Source organism: Drosophila virilis, chromosome 2 (assembly GCF_030788295.1).
Source record: "Drosophila virilis strain 15010-1051.87 chromosome 2, Dvir_AGI_RSII-ME, whole genome shotgun sequence".
Classification (NCBI taxonomy): domain Eukaryota; kingdom Metazoa; phylum Arthropoda; class Insecta; order Diptera; family Drosophilidae; genus Drosophila; species Drosophila virilis.
Window position 1 is genome coordinate 12,872,072 of NC_091544.1, and position 20,156 is coordinate 12,892,227.

Here is a 20,156-nt window from a genome sequence, read left to right on the forward strand (position 1 = left end):
TAGCAAATGGAAAATACTTGACAGGCACAGCGAAAATGTTTTGGTCCTAAATTGAAATTAAATTCGCCTCGCTGTGCCCCTGGGCAACGCTACACACAATCATATCCAACTACTTACATGCCTCATATCTGAGATCTGACCCCAAAAATACAAATGCATGCACATGTCTCCTGCCGCGGCCCCGACCCAACCTCTTTGTTGCTATCCTCTTGGCTGGTAAGAAGGAAATGCGCCCAAAAAAATAAAACAGGAAAGCCGACAGCCCAACATAGCCGAAAGCGGCCAACAAACAGTAGACACTAATGCTGATATGACTTCATCTTCAAAAGACGACATGGCAGCAGATGGAGGCTGGGATGGTGCTGGGAGCCTGGAGCAGGTGCAGCAGGGGCAGCTTCAGCGATTGCACAATATGTGGGCGCCGTTTCGAGAGGTCGGTGTTTGTGCGGCTGCTGCATAGAGTCTACGCTAATGATTCTACTCATTTTCTTGCTCCCAGTCAATTTAATATTCTCAGCGCACCACCAACAACAGCAACCACGACAGCGACAAGGATAACAACGTCGGCAAGCAAAGGAGGCTGGCTGTATGGCAGGCATGGGCAAAAGGCAATGCCAGTACCTATTTGAGTTCCAGTTTTCAGTGCGGATGCAGCTCGCCGAGTCAAGTCGAGTCGAGTCGAGTCGAGTCGTGTCGACTCGTGGGCTGCCAGCCTCTGAACCACTGATGACAACTTAAGAATGTCATTAAATTCTCATACAGCACACAAAAGCTGCATGTGCTTCATGGCGAAAGAATTGCCACGAGGATTTTAGGGACAATTTAAGTAGCATGGATTTAGAGACAGCATCAGCGACCGCAAACTACAACAAATTACAGCAGCAGCAGCAGCAACAATAACAACAATAACGTGAACTGTAGCAGCAGCAACAACGTTGACAACATGAAGAAACTTGTAGACGGGGCCCACTAACAACACTAACACGCACAACAACAATGGTAGCCCGGAGAACAAGAGCAACCACAAAAGTAGGATGCGGCATGTTGCATGTGGAATAGCAAGCAGTTGTCTCTCAGCCGCTCTCTGTGGCTCTCCCCCACTCGTGTCGTGTTTCGGGCCGAAAGTTAGCAAAAAACAACAAAAAAACCTACTTGCAACTGTAAAGTAAAAGCAAAAACACAAAAAGCCAGAAATTGCTTGCACCAAGCTGAGAAAAAGAAAAGAAATGTAAATAAAATAGAAAAAGAAAACGAAAATGAAAAGAAACGTATTGCTGCGGGATTCTAGATTTTTTTGCTTTCATTTGTACGGCAACTTTTTCTAAGCGTATTCCTTACGACATGTGCAACGCATTCGCATTCAAAAAGTCTATTTCCCGTGCAATTGCAACAATGCTCTGCGGCCGTAATTGCGTGTGTCTAGCTGTGTGTGAGTATGTGTGTGTGTGAGAGGGTGTGACTGAGCATGTCCTGGCTTTGGCTTCTCCTACTTCTTCTGCGTCTGCTTCTTGTTCAGACTCGCCTTTGGGCGCAAAAGAAAACAAATGAGTGGCGGCTTGTAGTGGCTGCTTTGCACTCCCCAAACGAATCTGCTTGTTGATCAGCTGCTCTAGTTTAGTTACTGCTTTACCGACCGCGCTGGAAGCCAATTCTTCGTTTATTGCACAGCTGAGGGCATGCGCAACCGAATAGGGCGAATAGAGAGGAAAAAGGTGATAAGATCAGGCCATAGTACCGTTTTAAAATATAATCGCGTGATGTAGAGCTTTTGAAAGCTTCCTTATTTTTTTTGTCGTTGGGAAGTAGTAAAGGTTAAAAGTACAGCTCAGCATGTCAGATATATTTGAAGCGCGTGCGAGTTAAGTTCATAACATTTTTTCTTTCTTTGCAAATAATTTTTGCAAAGACATCAACGACCAAGGCTGCAATTGTGGTACAGTTTGGAAGTGTTCTTTTGGTACGCTAATAGAAACCAAAAACCTTCATAACAACTCGACCCACTAACCTAATTGTGATTCGGGGTGACCCTTAAAGAAAAGGTATTTATATGTGCTAGTGTTGAGACTTGGAACTAATTAAGGCTTCCACAGTTTCCGTGCCTGCTCAGTTGACTAGATTTAGACGTACTAGTCGGCACTACCAGAGGGGGAGATCGGACCAGACAAGGGCAACACCAAGAGCACGTGTCGCACTTAGCAACCCAGCAGAACCAATTTTGTTGCTATTTTACTTATCAGCCGCTGTCTTGCGAAGAACAACATCTGGCATAGCCTCGGAAAACGGCGTCAAGCGGGTGAAACGCTTACTATTTATGCAGCACCATCGGGACCGCATGCACTAAGCATATAGTGTAACCTGCAGAGAGTAACAAAGGAGCCGAGTCTGTATTACTTTTGGTGTACCCCTTTCGCTTGCTTAGCAGCATTGCCATATAATTCCATTAATTGTTTAACGTTGCCAAGATGGACGGCTAATAGATCCTTAGTTTTAATTTTTATTTCCTTTAATTTTTTTTTTCTTTTACTAATTTCTTTAAAACAAAATGTGCAATGAATATGCCTAAATAAGTTAAAGCGAGAGGAAATTCCTACACCACCGACCTTGACCGTTGCTCATATATATATATATATATATATATATATATATACATGTGTTTATATACTTATAAATTTCTTTTGTAATATTTAGCAACAGCGATCATAATCGTCGTATACATTGGGCCCAACGTCTGCTTCGAAGGATATCGCGTGAGTAAGAGTTTAAACCAATGCCTATAGATATATGTAGTTATATACACACATGAACATTTAAATGCAGTTAATTTAGCAAGACGGTAAATTAATTACTATCCGTCAAGTCTCAAGATAATGTTGGTGAATTTCTCCTTCCCCTTAATTTCTTTATGGGATTTAAACTAGTTATTGCACATTCATCATATTAACTTTGGATTCAAATTTTGTTTGGAAACTGTATATTTTTTCTTGTAAATAGAGTTATACTCACCTTGCTATTAATTGGCAACAAAATTGAACAATGCGTGAATAAACGAATTATATTAGCTTATATGATATGATATCCTAATTCCATAATTAATTGTTTTATCTGTCAAGTACCCATGTTAGCCGCTTGCAATTTATAGTGATGGTTTAAGAACCTGAAATAGGGACAAGCATCCACATTCCATTTTTTTTTTGCTTGTCAAGGTAGGGAGGGTAAAGAGAAAGAGAGACGATCAACACCTTAGTTCTCTCACTTACGCGAAATTGAATAGTTTGAATTTGGGTGTTCGGTCGGAACACATTAATGGTACCCATACTAGAATCCGGTTTTTTTTTGTTTCAATGGATTTACTTAAATCAATAAGTTTTTTTTTATTTTTTTTGATCGCACTTAAACTATGTGTTTATGGTAAGTGCAAAAGGGAAAGGAAAAAACCCCGACCAGTCCGACGAGCTATTGTCCGAGTATTAGCAAGAAGTGCGAACCTCCAATCCCTATGCACCCGGTTAGGCAACAGCCACGGCCGTTTGTTTTTTTATTTTTGGTAGATGGCCAAACGAAAGGCAAAAAAACTGAACCCGAACCTCCCCCACCATTACATATATGGCGCCCAACACGTGGGACCCTAGCAAGAACGTAAAACTTTTACTTCTTGCGTAAGCACGACTAACACCTAGTGCACAACAATCCCCAATCGAAACTCGAAGTTATACCATATCAATTACTACCTATTATTTTTTAATTACCCTGTTAGGCCCCTTTCTCGGGAAAATACGTTGTGTTCAGACAGTAGTTAGTTGTAGGAATTTGCGATTGTAATTCAGGCATTGCTGGATTAGTCGACCACAATTAATTACTAGTACTTTAAGCAGCGGGTAAGATCGGAAAAGAGGGAATAATAATCAAATTTGGGTTAATTGTTTCAAGGACTATTTGGAATTACAACAAACTGGAAATATTTCGGATGTTGTCTAGTAGTCCATGAGCAGTAAAAATCCAAATCAGAAATAGACTCCAGTAAAATAAATAGCACAAATTCAACTACTCAGGTTTGCTTAAGGATTGTAAGCAATAACGTGTGGGAAAAAGACAGATAGAATAAATAACCAAGACTTAATAATACAAGTCCTATTTAGTTTTCCTTTTGTTGTTTGGAAACAAGCAAAAGTTTGCATTCATTATGGCAGTGAGACGAAGCACAGAGAGCATAGTTGCAGCGATTAACGCGCAAGATCCATTTTGTGGCATTTGCCATGAGCAATTGCAAGCAGAACAGCTATCTGCGACTACTCCTTGTCAACACCGTTTTCACGACGTTTGCATAAGCAATACACTAAAGACAACCCCAAAATGTCCAGTATGTGAGGCAGATTGCAACCCAGGGCAACTAATATTTATGAACAATACACTGGCAGCGGAGTTACACTCAGCTGGTAATGCTGAAACAGACGAAACTCTATCGCGAAATACTCTACCTTGCCAAGATGGTTCGACTACTACAGGTATCAGGAGAGGTCAGCGATTCGGAAAAGGGCGAGGAGCCACGCCCAAGCGAAGTATGCAAACTAGGTCTATGAATCGAAATCATAGAGAATATTTAGGTAGTTGCATGTCTTTAGGCAGCAACGGAAATAAGTCAGTGGACAATGGTCCAAATGTAGAGACAATTACCTATATCAACGAAGCTCTACAATCTCAGCAAAGGACTTTAATAGCAGAACTCAAAAACGTTATTAAAGCTTCTGTTGAACAATCACTGCAAGAGAAGTTAGCAACATTAAATGTACGAAGTGAGCAAGCTGAATCAACACGCTCTAGATTAGTTCAGTCTCCAAGGGGATTAGGTGCTGATACTCTCCCTAATAGTGCCCAGAACTCTGACATACCCCTTGACTGCGGACCATACAGCCCCAGAGGTAGCAATCGATCAAACTCAAGTTTGAGTTCAGAAAAAGCAGCTAGCATTATGCAAACCTGGCGACTTAAATTTGACGGTTCGAAAGACTCTATGCAGATAGATGAATTCTTGTATCGAATTCGTTCATTAACGGCTCAAAATTTGAACGGCGACTATAGGCTGCTTTGTGACAATCTTCATTTACTTTTCTTCGGGAAAGCCAATGATTGGTTTTGGAGCTTCCACAAGAAAAACCCACAGTATACCTGGTTGGCTTTCTGTACGGATTTCCGACTTAGATTCGAGGACGTTAAAGACGACTTTGACTTGTGGGAACTAATTAGGAAAAGACGCCAGAAAGATCAGGAGACATTTGATGATTTTCAATCAGCGATTGAAGGCCTGGTTAGCCAATTATCTAACGAAATAAGCGAAGACAAGCTTGTTGACCTATTAAAACGCAATGCGAGAACAGCGCTCAGGTACGAACTATTGCATTTGAAGATTAGAACTCGAGCAGAATTAAGAGAGGAAGTTAAGAAACATGAAAGTTTCTGTAGAGAAACTGGCTCGTTTCCCAATCGAACCAAATACGGTAGAGGTAATGTCTCTGAGTTACTGGAAAATAATGATATAGAAGATAATATTTCAGAAATACAGAACAAGAAAATAGTGTGCTGGAATTGCGATAAAGTGGGACACCGATTCGATGACTGCATGGGAGAAAGGCGTATATTCTGCTACGGTTGCGGTGCTAAAAATACTTTTAAACCCAATTGTAGCAAATGCAATCTTTTGGGAAACCGGAAGCGGGATGCGCAGACCAACACCAGTTTGACGCATCCCACAAAAGAATAAAGTCCTTGCCAGAAATACAGTCATATGGTAGTTTGGAGCAATCAACTCCAAATACTATATTTACAACTTATATGGCAAATACATGTTCAGTCGCCGAGACTGCAACTCAAACTGATATTGAAAATAAGTACGTACCGTACCATATTAGAGTAAAACACTATCTTGACACACGAAGACGAATTTTTAGCAGCATAGAACCCATCGAATTTCTCAGTCGGCCAAAACGCTCTACTGTTCGACTTAGGAAATTCTGGAAAAATATTAAAAGTCTTCGTAAGAAGCTCGTTCAATCAGTGTTTATGAGCTCAGATAACCGCTTGTACACTGAGTTAAGCCTAGAGGGAGAAAAATATGTAGCATTATTAGATTCCGGAGCGACGATTAGTTGCCTCGGTAATGTTGCAGCTAAGTCACTGTTGTCACATCCCAAAGCGCGCAAATGCTCTGGATCAATCCGAACAGCTAACAACGCTATTTGCCCAGTGGTAGGCAAACTGACACTTAAAGTTGAATTTCGAAAACAAGTGCATAATGTTGATTTTTATGTTATACCCGATTTGAAACAAGATGTTTACTTAGGCATAAATTTTTGGCAGGACTTTGGACTGTTAACGAATTTAATTCGTCCTGATGAGTCCGTAAATGAATTAGACAACAGTAACGAACAGGATATCCAGGAAACAGCGAAAATGCATCAGCTAACCGCTGAAGAAAAGTCACGATTAAATTCGATCATTTCTAATTTCTATTCTTATGAAAAGGAAGGATTAGGACGCACTGAGTTAATCGAACATCGCATTGAAATAGATAATGTGACCCCCGTCAAACAAAGACATTGGCCTATTTCGCCAGCCGTTGAAAAGCTAATGTTTGACGAGATCGAGAAAATGCTAGCTTTAGATATAATAGAGGTATCGCATAGCCCCTGGAGCAGCAACTGCGTCCTTGTGCAAAGAAAGGATAAAAACAGGCTGTGTCTAGATTCTCGAGTCATAAATAAGTACACTCGTAAAGATGCGTACCCTCTACCCCATATCGACGGAATTCTTAGTCGTCTGCCGCCGGCTAAATATATAACGGGCCTCGATATGAAGCACGCATTCTGGCAGATACCCCTAGAAGAAAAATCACGTCAGTATACCGCTTTTACAGTCCCTAATCGTCCATTATTTCAATACAAAGTAATGCCGTTTGGATTGTGTAACGCTCCTCAAACGCTTTGTAGACTAATGGAACGCGTGATACCAGCCCATTTGCGGACCCGCGTATTTGTCTACTTAGATGATTTACTTCTGCTATCAGAGGACTTCGATTCGCATATGTTGCTTTTGCAGGAAGTAGCGCTGCACTTGCGTAAAGCGAACTTGACAATCAACATCGCAAAATCAAAATTTTGTATGCGGGAAATTAAATATTTGGGCTTTATAATTGGGTATGGTCAACTAAAGACGGACCCTAGCAAAATACAAGCTATTAACGAATTCCCTGTACCAAAAAGTGTAAAACAACTGAGACGTTTTCTTGGACTCGCTGGATGGTATAGACGTTTCGTTAATCATTATGCAACAGTTAGCTTTCCGCTTACAGAGTTGCTAAAGAAATCGAAAGTATTGAAATGGAACACTGATGCTGATTCCGCTTTCAACACCTTAAAAAACACTTTTAACTTCTGCACCTGTATTGGCTACACCCGACTTCTCAAAACCTTTTAGATTAGTTTGCGATGCTAGCACAACTGGTTTAGGATGCGTTCTAGCTCAACTAAATGAACAGGAAGAGGAGGCTCCAATAGCATACATGTCAGAGAAACTGTCAAAGGCCCAACGGAATTATAGTGTGACCGATCTGGAATGCTTAGCCGTAATAAGAGGTATTTTTAAATTTAGAGCGTATATAGAAGGACAGGACTTCGAAGTAATAACTGATCATGCTTCCTTACAATGGCTCATGAGACAGAAGGATCTCAGAGGACGTCAAGGTAGATGGGTGATCAAATTACAGGGCTTCAAGTTTAAAGTCTCGCATCGTAGCGGTACACAAAATGTTGTCGCTGATGCGCTATCGCGTCAAAATGAGACAGAGCTTGCGGAATTCGAGGAGCAAGGTCCCATAGTTGACCTGTCTTCACCCGAATTCAAATCGCCAAACTATCTGGATCTGATAGACAGTATTTCTTCTAACCAATCCAGATTACCGGATTTACAGATAATCGACGGTTTTATATATAAACGTACTGAGCCAGCGACGGGATATAGCATTCAGGAGAAACAATCCTGGAAACTCTGGATACCTTCGTCTCTCACCATACAAGTGATAGAGAGAGCCCACAATCCCCCTAACGCTGCACACAGTGGCATCGGAAAAACAATAGAGAAACTCAAGAGATACTTGTTTTGGCCAAAAATGTCGGCCCAAATTCATGAATATATAGTCAATTGTAAAGTTTGTCGGCAAACGAAAAGCCCCAATGTAGTGTTGAGACCTCCAATGGGCAAGCCTATGACGTCAGAACGGCCATTTCAGAAGCTCTACATGGATCTTCTAGGGCCATATCCTCGGTCCAAGAACGGCAATATAGGTCTCCTGATGGTTGTAGACCACAATACTAAATTTCATTTTATGTGGCCTCTTCGCGCGTTTACTACCAACAAAATTATCGACTATCTAGAAAACGCACTGTTTTGCACTTTCGGCGTGCCAGAAACTATTCTGACCGACAATGGCTCTCAGTTCATTTCTAGTGTCTTTAAAGCTTTTCTTACCCGGTATGGAATCATCCACATTCGAACGGCAATATACTCGCCACAAAGTAATGCGAGTGAGCGAGTAAATAGATCAGTATTAGCGGCTATTAGAGCCTATATCGGAAAAGATCATTCAAATTGGGATAAAAAGCTGTACGCCATTTGTGCTGCCTTGAGAGCCAGCGTTCACCAAAGTACAGGGTACTCTCCATATTTTTTAGCGTTTGGACAGAATATGATGTTAAACGGTAAAGACTATGACTTGCTAAAGCGACTTAACCTCTTGTCCGAAGACACTGCTATTGAGAGGCCCACAGCCTTACAAGTAATCCGTCAGATAGCTAAAGACAATGTAGCTCAGTCACATAATAGAAATGCTAAGATATATAATTTGCGCAGCCGAAACATAAGTCTTACTGCCGGTACGAAAGTCTTCGCCCGCAATTTTTGTCAGAGTAACGCGCAAAAGAAGTTTAGTTCTAAGCTTGCACCAGTTTTCATTCCGGCGATTGTTGTACAAAAAGTCAGCCCAGCCTACTATCAACTAGCTAATGAAACAGGTAAATGCATCGGTACTTTTCATCTCAAAGATATACAAACTAGTAACAAGTTCTAACCCAACAGTTATTATAGTTATTTCAGTTTATGTCCCGCTAGCAAGTAGCGCTGCATAAACTGTGGTGTAGTGGCTGCTTTGCACTCCCCAAACGAATCTGCTTGTTGATCAGCTGCTCTAGTTTAGTTACTGCTTTACCGACCGCGCTGGAAGCCAATTCTTCGTTTATTGCACAGCTGAGGGCATGCGCAACCGAATAGGGCGAATAGAGAGGAAAAAGGTGATAAGATCAGGCCATAGTACCGTTTTAAAATATAATCGCGTGATGTAGAGCTTTTGAAAGCTTCCTTATTTTTTTTGTCGTTGGGAAGTAGTAAAGGTTAAAAGTACAGCTCAGCATGTCAGATATATTTGAAGCGCGTGCGAGTTAAGTTCATAACATTTTTTCTTTCTTTGCAAATAATTTTTGCAAAGACATCAACGACCAAGGCTGCAATTGTGGTACAGTTTGGAAGTGTTCTTTTGGTACGCTAATAGAAACCAAAAACCTTCATAACAACTCGACCCACTAACCTAATTGTGATTCGGGGTGACCCTTAAAGAAAAGGTATTTATATGTGCTAGTGTTGAGACTTGGAACTAATTAAGGCTTCCACAGTTTCCGTGCCTGCTCAGTTGACTAGATTTAGACGTACTAGTCGGCACTACCAGAGGGGGAGATCGGACCAGACAAGGGCAACACCAAGAGCACGTGTCGCACTTAGCAACCCAGCAGAACCAATTTTGTTGCTATTTTACTTATCAGCCGCTGTCTTGCGAAGAACAACATCTGGCATAGCCTCGGAAAACGGCGTCAAGCGGGTGAAACGCTTACTATTTATGCAGCACCATCGGGACCGCATGCACTAAGCATATAGTGTAACCTGCAGAGAGTAACAAAGGAGCCGAGTCTGTATTACTTTTGGTGTACCCCTTTCGCTTGCTTAGCAGCATTGCCATATAATTCCATTAATTGTTTAACGTTGCCAAGATGGACGGCTAATAGATCCTTAGTTTTAATTTTTATTTCCTTTAATTTTTTTTTTCTTTTACTAATTTCTTTAAAACAAAATGTGCAATGAATATGCCTAAATAAGTTAAAGCGAGAGGAAATTCCTACACCACCGACCTTGACCGTTGCTCATATATATATATATATATATATATATATATATACATGTGTTTATATACTTATAAATTTCTTTTGTAATATTTAGCAACAGCGATCATAATCGTCGTATACATTGGGCCCAACGTCTGCTTCGAAGGATATCGCGTGAGTAAGAGTTTAAACCAATGCCTATAGATATATGTAGTTATATACACACATGAACATTTAAATGCAGTTAATTTAGCAAGACGGTAAATTAATTACTATCCGTCAAGTCTCAAGATAATGTTGGTGAATTTCTCCTTCCCCTTAATTTCTTTATGGGATTTAAACTAGTTATTGCACATTCATCATATTAACTTTGGATTCAAATTTTGTTTGGAAACTGTATATTTTTTCTTGTAAATAGAGTTATACTCACCTTGCTATTAATTGGCAACAAAATTGAACAATGCGTGAATAAACGAATTATATTAGCTTATATGATATGATATCCTAATTCCATAATTAATTGTTTTATCTGTCAAGTACCCATGTTAGCCGCTTGCAATTTATAGTGATGGTTTAAGAACCTGAAATAGGGACAAGCATCCACATTCCATTTTTTTTTTGCTTGTCAAGGTAGGGAGGGTAAAGAGAAAGAGAGACGATCAACACCTTAGTTCTCTCACTTACGCGAAATTGAATAGTTTGAATTTGGGTGTTCGGTCGGAACACATTAATGGTACCCATACTAGAATCCGGTTTTTTTTTGTTTCAATGGATTTACTTAAATCAATAAGTTTTTTTTTATTTTTTTTGATCGCACTTAAACTATGTGTTTATGGTAAGTGCAAAAGGGAAAGGAAAAAACCCCGACCAGTCCGACGAGCTATTGTCCGAGTATTAGCAAGAAGTGCGAACCTCCAATCCCTATGCACCCGGTTAGGCAACAGCCACGGCCGTTTGTTTTTTTTATTTTTGGTAGATGGCCAAACGAAAGGCAAAAACTGAACCCGAACCTCACCACCATTACAGCTGCTTTTTTAGCGTTTGGACAGAATATGATGTTAAACGGTAAAGACTATGACTTGCTAAAGCGACTTAACCTCTTGTCCGAAGACACTGCTATTGAGAGGCCCACAGCCTTACAAGTAATCCGTCAGATAGCTAAAGACAATGTAGCTCAGTCACATAATAGAAATGCTAAGATATATAATTTGCGCAGCCGAAACATAAGTCTTACTGCCGGTACGAAAGTCTTCGCCCGCAATTTTTGTCAGAGTAACGCGCAAAAGAAGTTTAGTTCTAAGCTTGCACCAGTTTTCATTCCGGCGATTGTTGTACAAAAAGTCAGCCCAGCCTACTATCAACTAGCTAATGAAACAGGTAAATGCATCGGTACTTTTCATCTCAAAGATATACAAACTAGTAACAAGTTCTAACCCAACAGTTATTATAGTTATTTCAGTTTATGTCCCGCTAGCAAGTAGCGCTGCATAAACTGTGGTGTAGTGGCTGCTTTGCACTCCCCAAACGAATCTGCTTGTTGATCAGCTGCTCTAGTTTAGTTACTGCTTTACCGACCGCGCTGGAAGCCAATTCTTCGTTTATTGCACAGCTGAGGGCATGCGCAACCGAATAGGGCGAATAGAGAGGAAAAAGGTGATAAGATCAGGCCATAGTACCGTTTTAAAATATAATCGCGTGATGTAGAGCTTTTGAAAGCTTCCTTATTTTTTTTGTCGTTGGGAAGTAGTAAAGGTTAAAAGTACAGCTCAGCATGTCAGATATATTTGAAGCGCGTGCGAGTTAAGTTCATAACATTTTTTCTTTCTTTGCAAATAATTTTTGCAAAGACATCAACGACCAAGGCTGCAATTGTGGTACAGTTTGGAAGTGTTCTTTTGGTACGCTAATAGAAACCAAAAACCTTCATAACAACTCGACCCACTAACCTAATTGTGATTCGGGGTGACCCTTAAAGAAAAGGTATTTATATGTGCTAGTGTTGAGACTTGGAACTAATTAAGGCTTCCACAGTTTCCGTGCCTGCTCAGTTGACTAGATTTAGACGTACTAGTCGGCACTACCAGAGGGGGAGATCGGACCAGACAAGGGCAACACCAAGAGCACGTGTCGCACTTAGCAACCCAGCAGAACCAATTTTGTTGCTATTTTACTTATCAGCCGCTGTCTTGCGAAGAACAACATCTGGCATAGCCTCGGAAAACGGCGTCAAGCGGGTGAAACGCTTACTATTTATGCAGCACCATCGGGACCGCATGCACTAAGCATATAGTGTAACCTGCAGAGAGTAACAAAGGAGCCGAGTCTGTATTACTTTTGGTGTACCCCTTTCGCTTGCTTAGCAGCATTGCCATATAATTCCATTAATTGTTTAACGTTGCCAAGATGGACGGCTAATAGATCCTTAGTTTTAATTTTTATTTCCTTTAATTTTTTTTTTCTTTTACTAATTTCTTTAAAACAAAATGTGCAATGAATATGCCTAAATAAGTTAAAGCGAGAGGAAATTCCTACACCACCGACCTTGACCGTTGCTCATATATATATATATATATATATATATATATATACATGTGTTTATATACTTATAAATTTCTTTTGTAATATTTAGCAACAGCGATCATAATCGTCGTATACATTGGGCCCAACGTCTGCTTCGAAGGATATCGCGTGAGTAAGAGTTTAAACCAATGCCTATAGATATATGTAGTTATATACACACATGAACATTTAAATGCAGTTAATTTAGCAAGACGGTAAATTAATTACTATCCGTCAAGTCTCAAGATAATGTTGGTGAATTTCTCCTTCCCCTTAATTTCTTTATGGGATTTAAACTAGTTATTGCACATTCATCATATTAACTTTGGATTCAAATTTTGTTTGGAAACTGTATATTTTTTCTTGTAAATAGAGTTATACTCACCTTGCTATTAATTGGCAACAAAATTGAACAATGCGTGAATAAACGAATTATATTAGCTTATATGATATGATATCCTAATTCCATAATTAATTGTTTTATCTGTCAAGTACCCATGTTAGCCGCTTGCAATTTATAGTGATGGTTTAAGAACCTGAAATAGGGACAAGCATCCACATTCCATTTTTTTTTTGCTTGTCAAGGTAGGGAGGGTAAAGAGAAAGAGAGACGATCAACACCTTAGTTCTCTCACTTACGCGAAATTGAATAGTTTGAATTTGGGTGTTCGGTCGGAACACATTAATGGTACCCATACTAGAATCCGGTTTTTTTTTGTTTCAATGGATTTACTTAAATCAATAAGTTTTTTTTTATTTTTTTTGATCGCACTTAAACTATGTGTTTATGGTAAGTGCAAAAGGGAAAGGAAAAAACCCCGACCAGTCCGACGAGCTATTGTCCGAGTATTAGCAAGAAGTGCGAACCTCCAATCCCTATGCACCCGGTTAGGCAACAGCCACGGCCGTTTGTTTTTTTATTTTTGGTAGATGGCCAAACGAAAGGCAAAAAAACTGAACCCGAACCTCCCCACCATTACAGGCTGCCGACTGCAAATGTGGAATGCATGAGGTTGCCCCACCCAACAAGGTGGCGGCTTATTTAGTATGCAAGTTTGTGGGCGACATCAACTAACCAAAATTACATGCATACATACATACACTTAAGTGAGTAACAAAAACAAACATTCGCGCACACAGCTGGGCTTCATATAAATATTCTTTGTTATTGATTCAGTTTTTGAGAGACCTGCCTTAAATGCTGTCTACAATTAAATCATTTTCTGTCCATATAAAAAATGCGTTCAAAATTGATGACTTTAATATGTGTGCCAAAATCCCAAGCAAATTTCGTGTCTTAAGTATATCTAGCACACTAGTACGAAGGCTAGAAGGAGGGCGTTTTGCCTTGTTCACAGATTTTCTATTCTGAATTTAATTCATTTGCATTAGTATACTTTAATACTTTCGAACAGTATCATGATTATCGAATGAGTTTTATTAGATTATGAGAGAGAGAAACATAAAGATAAATTTACTAGGACTATATTAATTATCTTTAATTTTGATCGACAACTGTTAGAAACGTCCTGAGCAATTTACCTACATATGATTCCTATACCAAGCATACAAATAAGAAACAAACGCATTTCCTGGCAGCAAATTACAGTGCAAACAAACATAATATGGATACGGACAAAGCGGCTTAAGGGATGTGGCTACAGTTGCGGTTTCAATAGAAGGACATTTCTTGGTAATTTCTATTTGCTTATGCGATAAGCATAAGTCGGCAATTGCAATCGCCCAACGCATGTCAAATGCAATATAAGCCAAGGGGTAGCTCCTGTCACAGGACTGCCACATATCGAACGCTTATTGACGACAGCCCACAGAGTCAATGCGTGACAGCGGGCATTTATATTAGACATTAAAAGGAAACTGTGCAACGCATTTGAAATGCTCAACATGTCGCACAGCAGGAGCTGCAGCAGAAGCGGAAGCTGGATATCTAACCGATGGCTGCCATTGTTGATTGCGCATAAAAATATTTATAAAATGCAGATTGCAAATGTAAAATGTGATGCATCCCGGAGAGCTTCAGATAATGCCATGTGGCTAGCTCCTGCTTCTACTTCTGCCTCGGCTGTTGTTGCTGCTGCTTGTGCAGCTCCTGCTTCTGAGTATTTGTAAACGTTTATTTATTTATGCATATTGATTAGTTGTGCGCAGAATGGACGTATCCAGATGTTGGCCACGCCCAGACGCCGACGATACATTCCGGTGTTGTTACCGCAGCAATTGCCAATGTAATTGAAGATACACGCACACACACACACACACACACACATGGACACCTTCCTGAACAGGTACTGGCACAAGCTCTTAAAGATAAATGCCTCTATAGGCCCTGTGGCAACGGCGACGGCCTTGTTTTTGTTTTTCTTTTTCCTGTTCGCACAGCGATTTTCATTTTACTTCGCAGCGAAATTATTTTCTTTTTTTTTTTGTATTTCACACATGATTTCTGATTGCCAGCCTAATGCGCCAGACAACGACGACTGTGGGGGAGGAGGCGGCGAGCAGGGCTGAGTGAAAGCGAAAAGCTTGAGAAATACGAGAAACCAGATAAACGAAAGTGAAAGCAGCGTAAAAAAAATTGCATGTAATGAATAAATTTGGAGTCAAGCAGGTGAGAGGCTGGGCGGGGCTTGGCAAACGCGGTGAAAATGAGCCTGGAAAAACGTGTAATGGAATTGCTGTTGCGTTGAATTTTTCAATTTCATTCAATTTAGAGTCAACGAAGCTGATGCCACCGCAGAACACGCAGGAAATTTTCAAAGTGTTTGGTGCATGGTACGGCCAGTGGGTGGAGGCGTGTTTCTGCCTCAAAATTTTAGCGGAAATGTAGCAATTTGTATGCTGGGCCTAAACGAATTTTAACGATATGTGAAATGATATTCGACTTGGGCACTGATCACAAATGTGTTCGTATTGCGGATGGGGTGTTTGGGCCATGCCTCCGCCTCCCTCACACACGCCACACACACACACATATGCGTGCATCTATGTGTGTCTGCAGTTCGTTACGTTATTTCACCTCTCGGCAAATTGCCCGCCCGAAAGCTCATTAAAAAGTCAACGTATGGCGTTGAGGCTCTTAAACTTGTAATGCTATAAAGCTATGCGATGAGGAGGCGGAGACCTGTAGAGGGTAAGGGGCTTGGCTCGGTTACAAGGGGGAGACGTGACAGCAAATATGCATTGCCATTGCTGAATATGGCCAGCCAATTCACACAACACACTCTGGCAACGCTGCGTGACAGCCACAAACAAGCTGGCAGCTCAAATGGGCTTAAGACAAGCACAAGGACGAGCCCAGCTGCGGGACGAATGCTGCGGCATGTTGCCCATGGACACAGCACCCACCATCATCCATCAGCACCCACCAGGAGCAGCAGCAGCGGGAGTGGCAGCGGCAGCGGGGGCAACTTTGTTTTTGCTTTGAGTTGTCGCCACAAACTGTAAAGTGTCAACAACTTGTAATCACCAGAGCAGGCTGGCAGGCAGCCGTAGGCGGTGCGGGTGGAGGCATCACCCAGCAGCCTACACTTGGTCACATTTTAACACCTGCTCGTTATCAACTTTTGCTGGCTGTGCAAAAACAAAAAACAGCTGCATGGTAAAAAAAACCAGTTGCAACACCAAAAACTTTCCTCTCCCACTATGCTATATATATATATATGTATATATATTATATGTATATCATTTTTTTTTTGGTTACTTGCTGGCTTTGGCCCAAAACCTGTCAGCCCTGTCCAGAATTATGTCAAAGTTTGCAGCACACGAAAAATGAGCAGAAACAGAAGGCCATGTAAAAACTGCATAAAACAAATGCCATAAAGTTGCAACAGAGAGCGTTGGGCGGTGTCTCATTAGTGTTGTCAGCTTTGCTTGCTGAAAGCCAAAAGTGGCAACTCTGTCATTGGCATGTGGTCTAGGCGCAAACACTGTTTACACTTTTACCCCCGCCAAACTACACATTTTAGGCATTTTACTTGTCTGTTGACAGCAAATGAAAGTAAAAGCAATCGAATATTCATCCATTACTCTATTCGCATATTCAATTTAAAATTTGATTTATAATCAGTCACATTTTTGGTTAGATTTATTTATATTTTATTAATTTTTTGTGTCGGGAAGATTGGGTAAAATCCCAACATTTGTTTTTTTATATTAAACACAGTCGTAGAATGATTTAAAAGTATTTTCAATAATGAAAACTTCTATGCAGCATTTAAATTAAATGCAAATGCAGTAGTCCATTTTTTAGAATCGGTAGAAGCCGTTCGTAAAGCATTCGTAATATTCACGCCTCGCAATAATTTTACTTGCACAAAATGTTCCCAAATTGATGCCATAAGAAATTGTAAAATCAAGCGAAAATATTTTAAAGTGAGGAATGTGCGCCCTGGAATTGGGCATAGATAAATTAAGTTCGCTGCTGGCCCAGCCCTGCCACAGCTCTGTCCTTGGTACAAACTGTAAGCTGAAGACTACAAACTGTAAAGTGAATGTTGAATAACGAAAACGAAATCGAATCGAATTTTATCTGTTTAGCATATTTGGCGGTGGAAACAACAACAACAATACAACAACGGCAACAAAAGGCGCAAACGACTGTCAAGGGATGCCCCAGCGAAAGGCATAAAACAATTTAGATTCAATGCGAAGGATATACGCTTGGCTATAGCCAAGGATATAGCAAGGGACATACAATATACGAAAAGTGATATGCATACGCCATGGAGGCCGAAGCGGCGATAAATGTGCAAATTTCCTCAAGGCTCGACTGATTAAATGCCACTGAAAACATAAATTGCCACTGAAAACAACATTAGCCAAGGGAGGCACACACCCATACACACGCATACTCACACACACACACACACACACACACATATGCAGCTAGCAAGCCGACTTTGACCTTAATTTGAATAAACACTCAAACCTACTCGTACACGCAGAGATTAGGCGGCTGGCAAACTATATCGTGAATAATGAATCGGGTCTTAGTGGGCTTACGGGCTCGTGATGTGGCAGGAAGCAACCTCCAAAACAAACATTATAACCATATTGGCCGTTGCCTGGCTCGGCGGCAGTCCCAGCCCTAGCCTCTTTCCCGTTGCTATTGCCACTAATTACTTGGCACACAAAACGCCAAATGTCGACTAAACAATACGTTACGCATACGCCGTGTGCTTCAGCTACGACTGCAGCCATCGACACGAAATGTCTTCATAATAATATTATAAGAAAAATTGAAAATGCAAACGGAATTTACAAATAGCTGAAACACGCCCAGTGGCGAGCCAACACCTGCCGCGACTGCCCTCACCCACCTCTGTTGTCTGCGTTGATTAATGGTCGGGCACGTCGGGCCACTTCAGGAGTTGTCGTCAGTTCATGTCCTGAACGGTCAGACGTCAAACGTCGAACGCTTTATTCGCTGAAAGTCGAGACGACAGTGTCGAAAAGTGAGCAATCACTGCGAATGTGACGCGGCCAGCGGCCAGCGACCAGCACGCAATTTACTTATTACCCATTAATGGGCAAACAACAAAAACAACAACTATAACGACGGACAGGAGGACCACACCAGCTGGTTGACAATGTCAGAGAACGTGCTGGGCAATCGATCAAAGCCGCAATCCAAATCGGGTGCTTCATTAAACGCGACTGAGGCTGACAAATCATGTCGTTGACAATATTCGCCCAGGATAACAGTCAACGATGACGCAAGGACATTGAAATAAAGCGTCAGCCATGTCGCCTGTCTGCTCCACTAACTCTCACTGACTGCCCAGTCGAGTGCTTGCCGGATGACGGAGCTACTCTGAAGCGCAGTTAACAATATTTGAAATGCGTAGCTCCAGACGATTTTCAAGCCACAATCTCATGCACAGCCTAGCCCGCCAGCAATTGTTCAGGCACATGCAAATATAATTAAGCATAACGCAAACGCACAAGAAATAAAAACGACAGAAAACAGAACACGCCAACCCAAGCCGCGGGCTTGCGGTTGACTTCCGGCGACCACAGACGACAACTGGGCAAAGGCGACATTTATGGCTTGAGTCGAATGACATTTGGTTAAAGTTGCGTTCATAGATTAGATTACAAAAAGGACAAAGAAAATGCGCATTTAAAATTGTATGTTCCTCAAAGTTTTATAATAAAGCTCTTAAAGCTCTTAAAAGCTTAACGCTCACTTTCAAGTCCTTAAACTAAGAATATATTCATAAGATCCACAGCATATTAATAAAGTTGGGCTTAAAGCTCCTGAAAGCTTTGTTAACCACTTGCAAAATATATGATTAAGTAATTAATCTACCTCGTAAGCTTATTTAGGCCCTTTATAAGACTTTTATGACCTTGGATTAATTTTAAGTTTGGAAAAGTTTGTAGATTAGATTAATAAGGGCCTATAAATACATTTAAGAAAATTTTAATATTTGCTAAACATTTAATTTGCTTGTTAAATCCTTGTGGTTAGAAAATAAAAGTATTTATAGGCTTCTGAAAAAAATGTCATAAAAGCTTCAAAGCTAAATTTACTAAATTGATGATTCAGTAATGAGGGGAGGAGAGGGGATTAGCTCCGAGCTAATTGAGCTTGGCAGTGGCGTTTGTAACAATTTGTCAACAGTTTTTGAAAATAACAAATAACAAATGCAGAAACGTTCTGCTATAAAAGATTTTTCTTCCCAAGGGCTTATTCTAAGCATTTCTCCAACTTTAAGCTAATGTCATTAATGCATATAAAACTTGCATTAGCAGCGTGTGTTTCAAATCGCGTGGGTTTCGTGTATTATTCAAGTGCGGCTGCAATTGTCGCACAAACTGCCTTATGCACTTAGGTGCATTTTCAAATATTTCACCGTACAGCAATCGAAAGCGCCATAAAGAAATGAGCAATTAAAAAATGTATGTGCCTCACCGAAATCAAGTCATAAATATCAATGGGTAAGCAAAAGCCGAGCTGGGCGTAAGAAAGGCATGTTACAGGGGCACCTTGGATGAGGGCAACTGCCGGGAAAGCCGCCGCTGGGGTGCATTGAACTGCAGCATTGGGTAGCGCGTGAGCCAGCCTTAAGAGCCAAAACACATTCCAGCATTGACCAGGCCAAGCCGAATGCTGCTTATCATTATATTTTATGAACTTTGCCGGCGCAATGTGTGCGAAATGGCCAAGCGGACGCCTTCCCAAGAAGAGGCCCAAAAAAATCCGCCAAATTATGCGCGCGTTTTTCGCTGCGTAGGCTTTAAAGATGCCCGCAAAAAAAAAATAAAGAAGGAGAACGGGAGAAAAGACACAAGCTCCAAGTTTCCATAGGCCTCCCTTAAACCTGGTGGGTTGTTTTGGGTTGGGAACACTTTTGGGCATACGAGCTTAAGCAAATT

At 40.9% G+C, this 20,156-nt stretch overlaps 1 protein-coding gene and 2 long non-coding RNA genes across 4 annotated transcripts in view; 2 read left to right on the top strand and 1 right to left on the bottom strand.

The window, feature by feature from the left end:
* Gfrl (Glial cell line-derived neurotrophic family receptor-like) overlaps positions 1-20,156 on the bottom strand; it is a 117,873-nt gene that overhangs the window by 78,472 nt on the left and 19,245 nt on the right. The gene's annotated exons all lie outside the window — the stretch shown is intronic.
* LOC116652157 (uncharacterized) lies at positions 1,564-10,686 on the top strand. 2 transcript variants are annotated; one of them, XR_011416087.1, is made up of 3 exons: positions 1,564-2,380; positions 2,689-10,003; positions 10,312-10,686. It is a non-coding gene; the product is annotated as an uncharacterized lncRNA (long non-coding RNA). The 2 variants fall into 2 exon arrangements; XR_011416088.1 differs by lacking the exon at positions 10,312-10,686 and having other exon boundaries at positions 2,689-9,662; positions 9,714-10,291.
* On the top strand, positions 11,233-13,200 carry LOC116651237 (uncharacterized). Its single transcript, XR_011416089.1, has 2 exons — positions 11,233-12,517; positions 12,826-13,200. It is a non-coding gene; the product is annotated as an uncharacterized lncRNA (long non-coding RNA).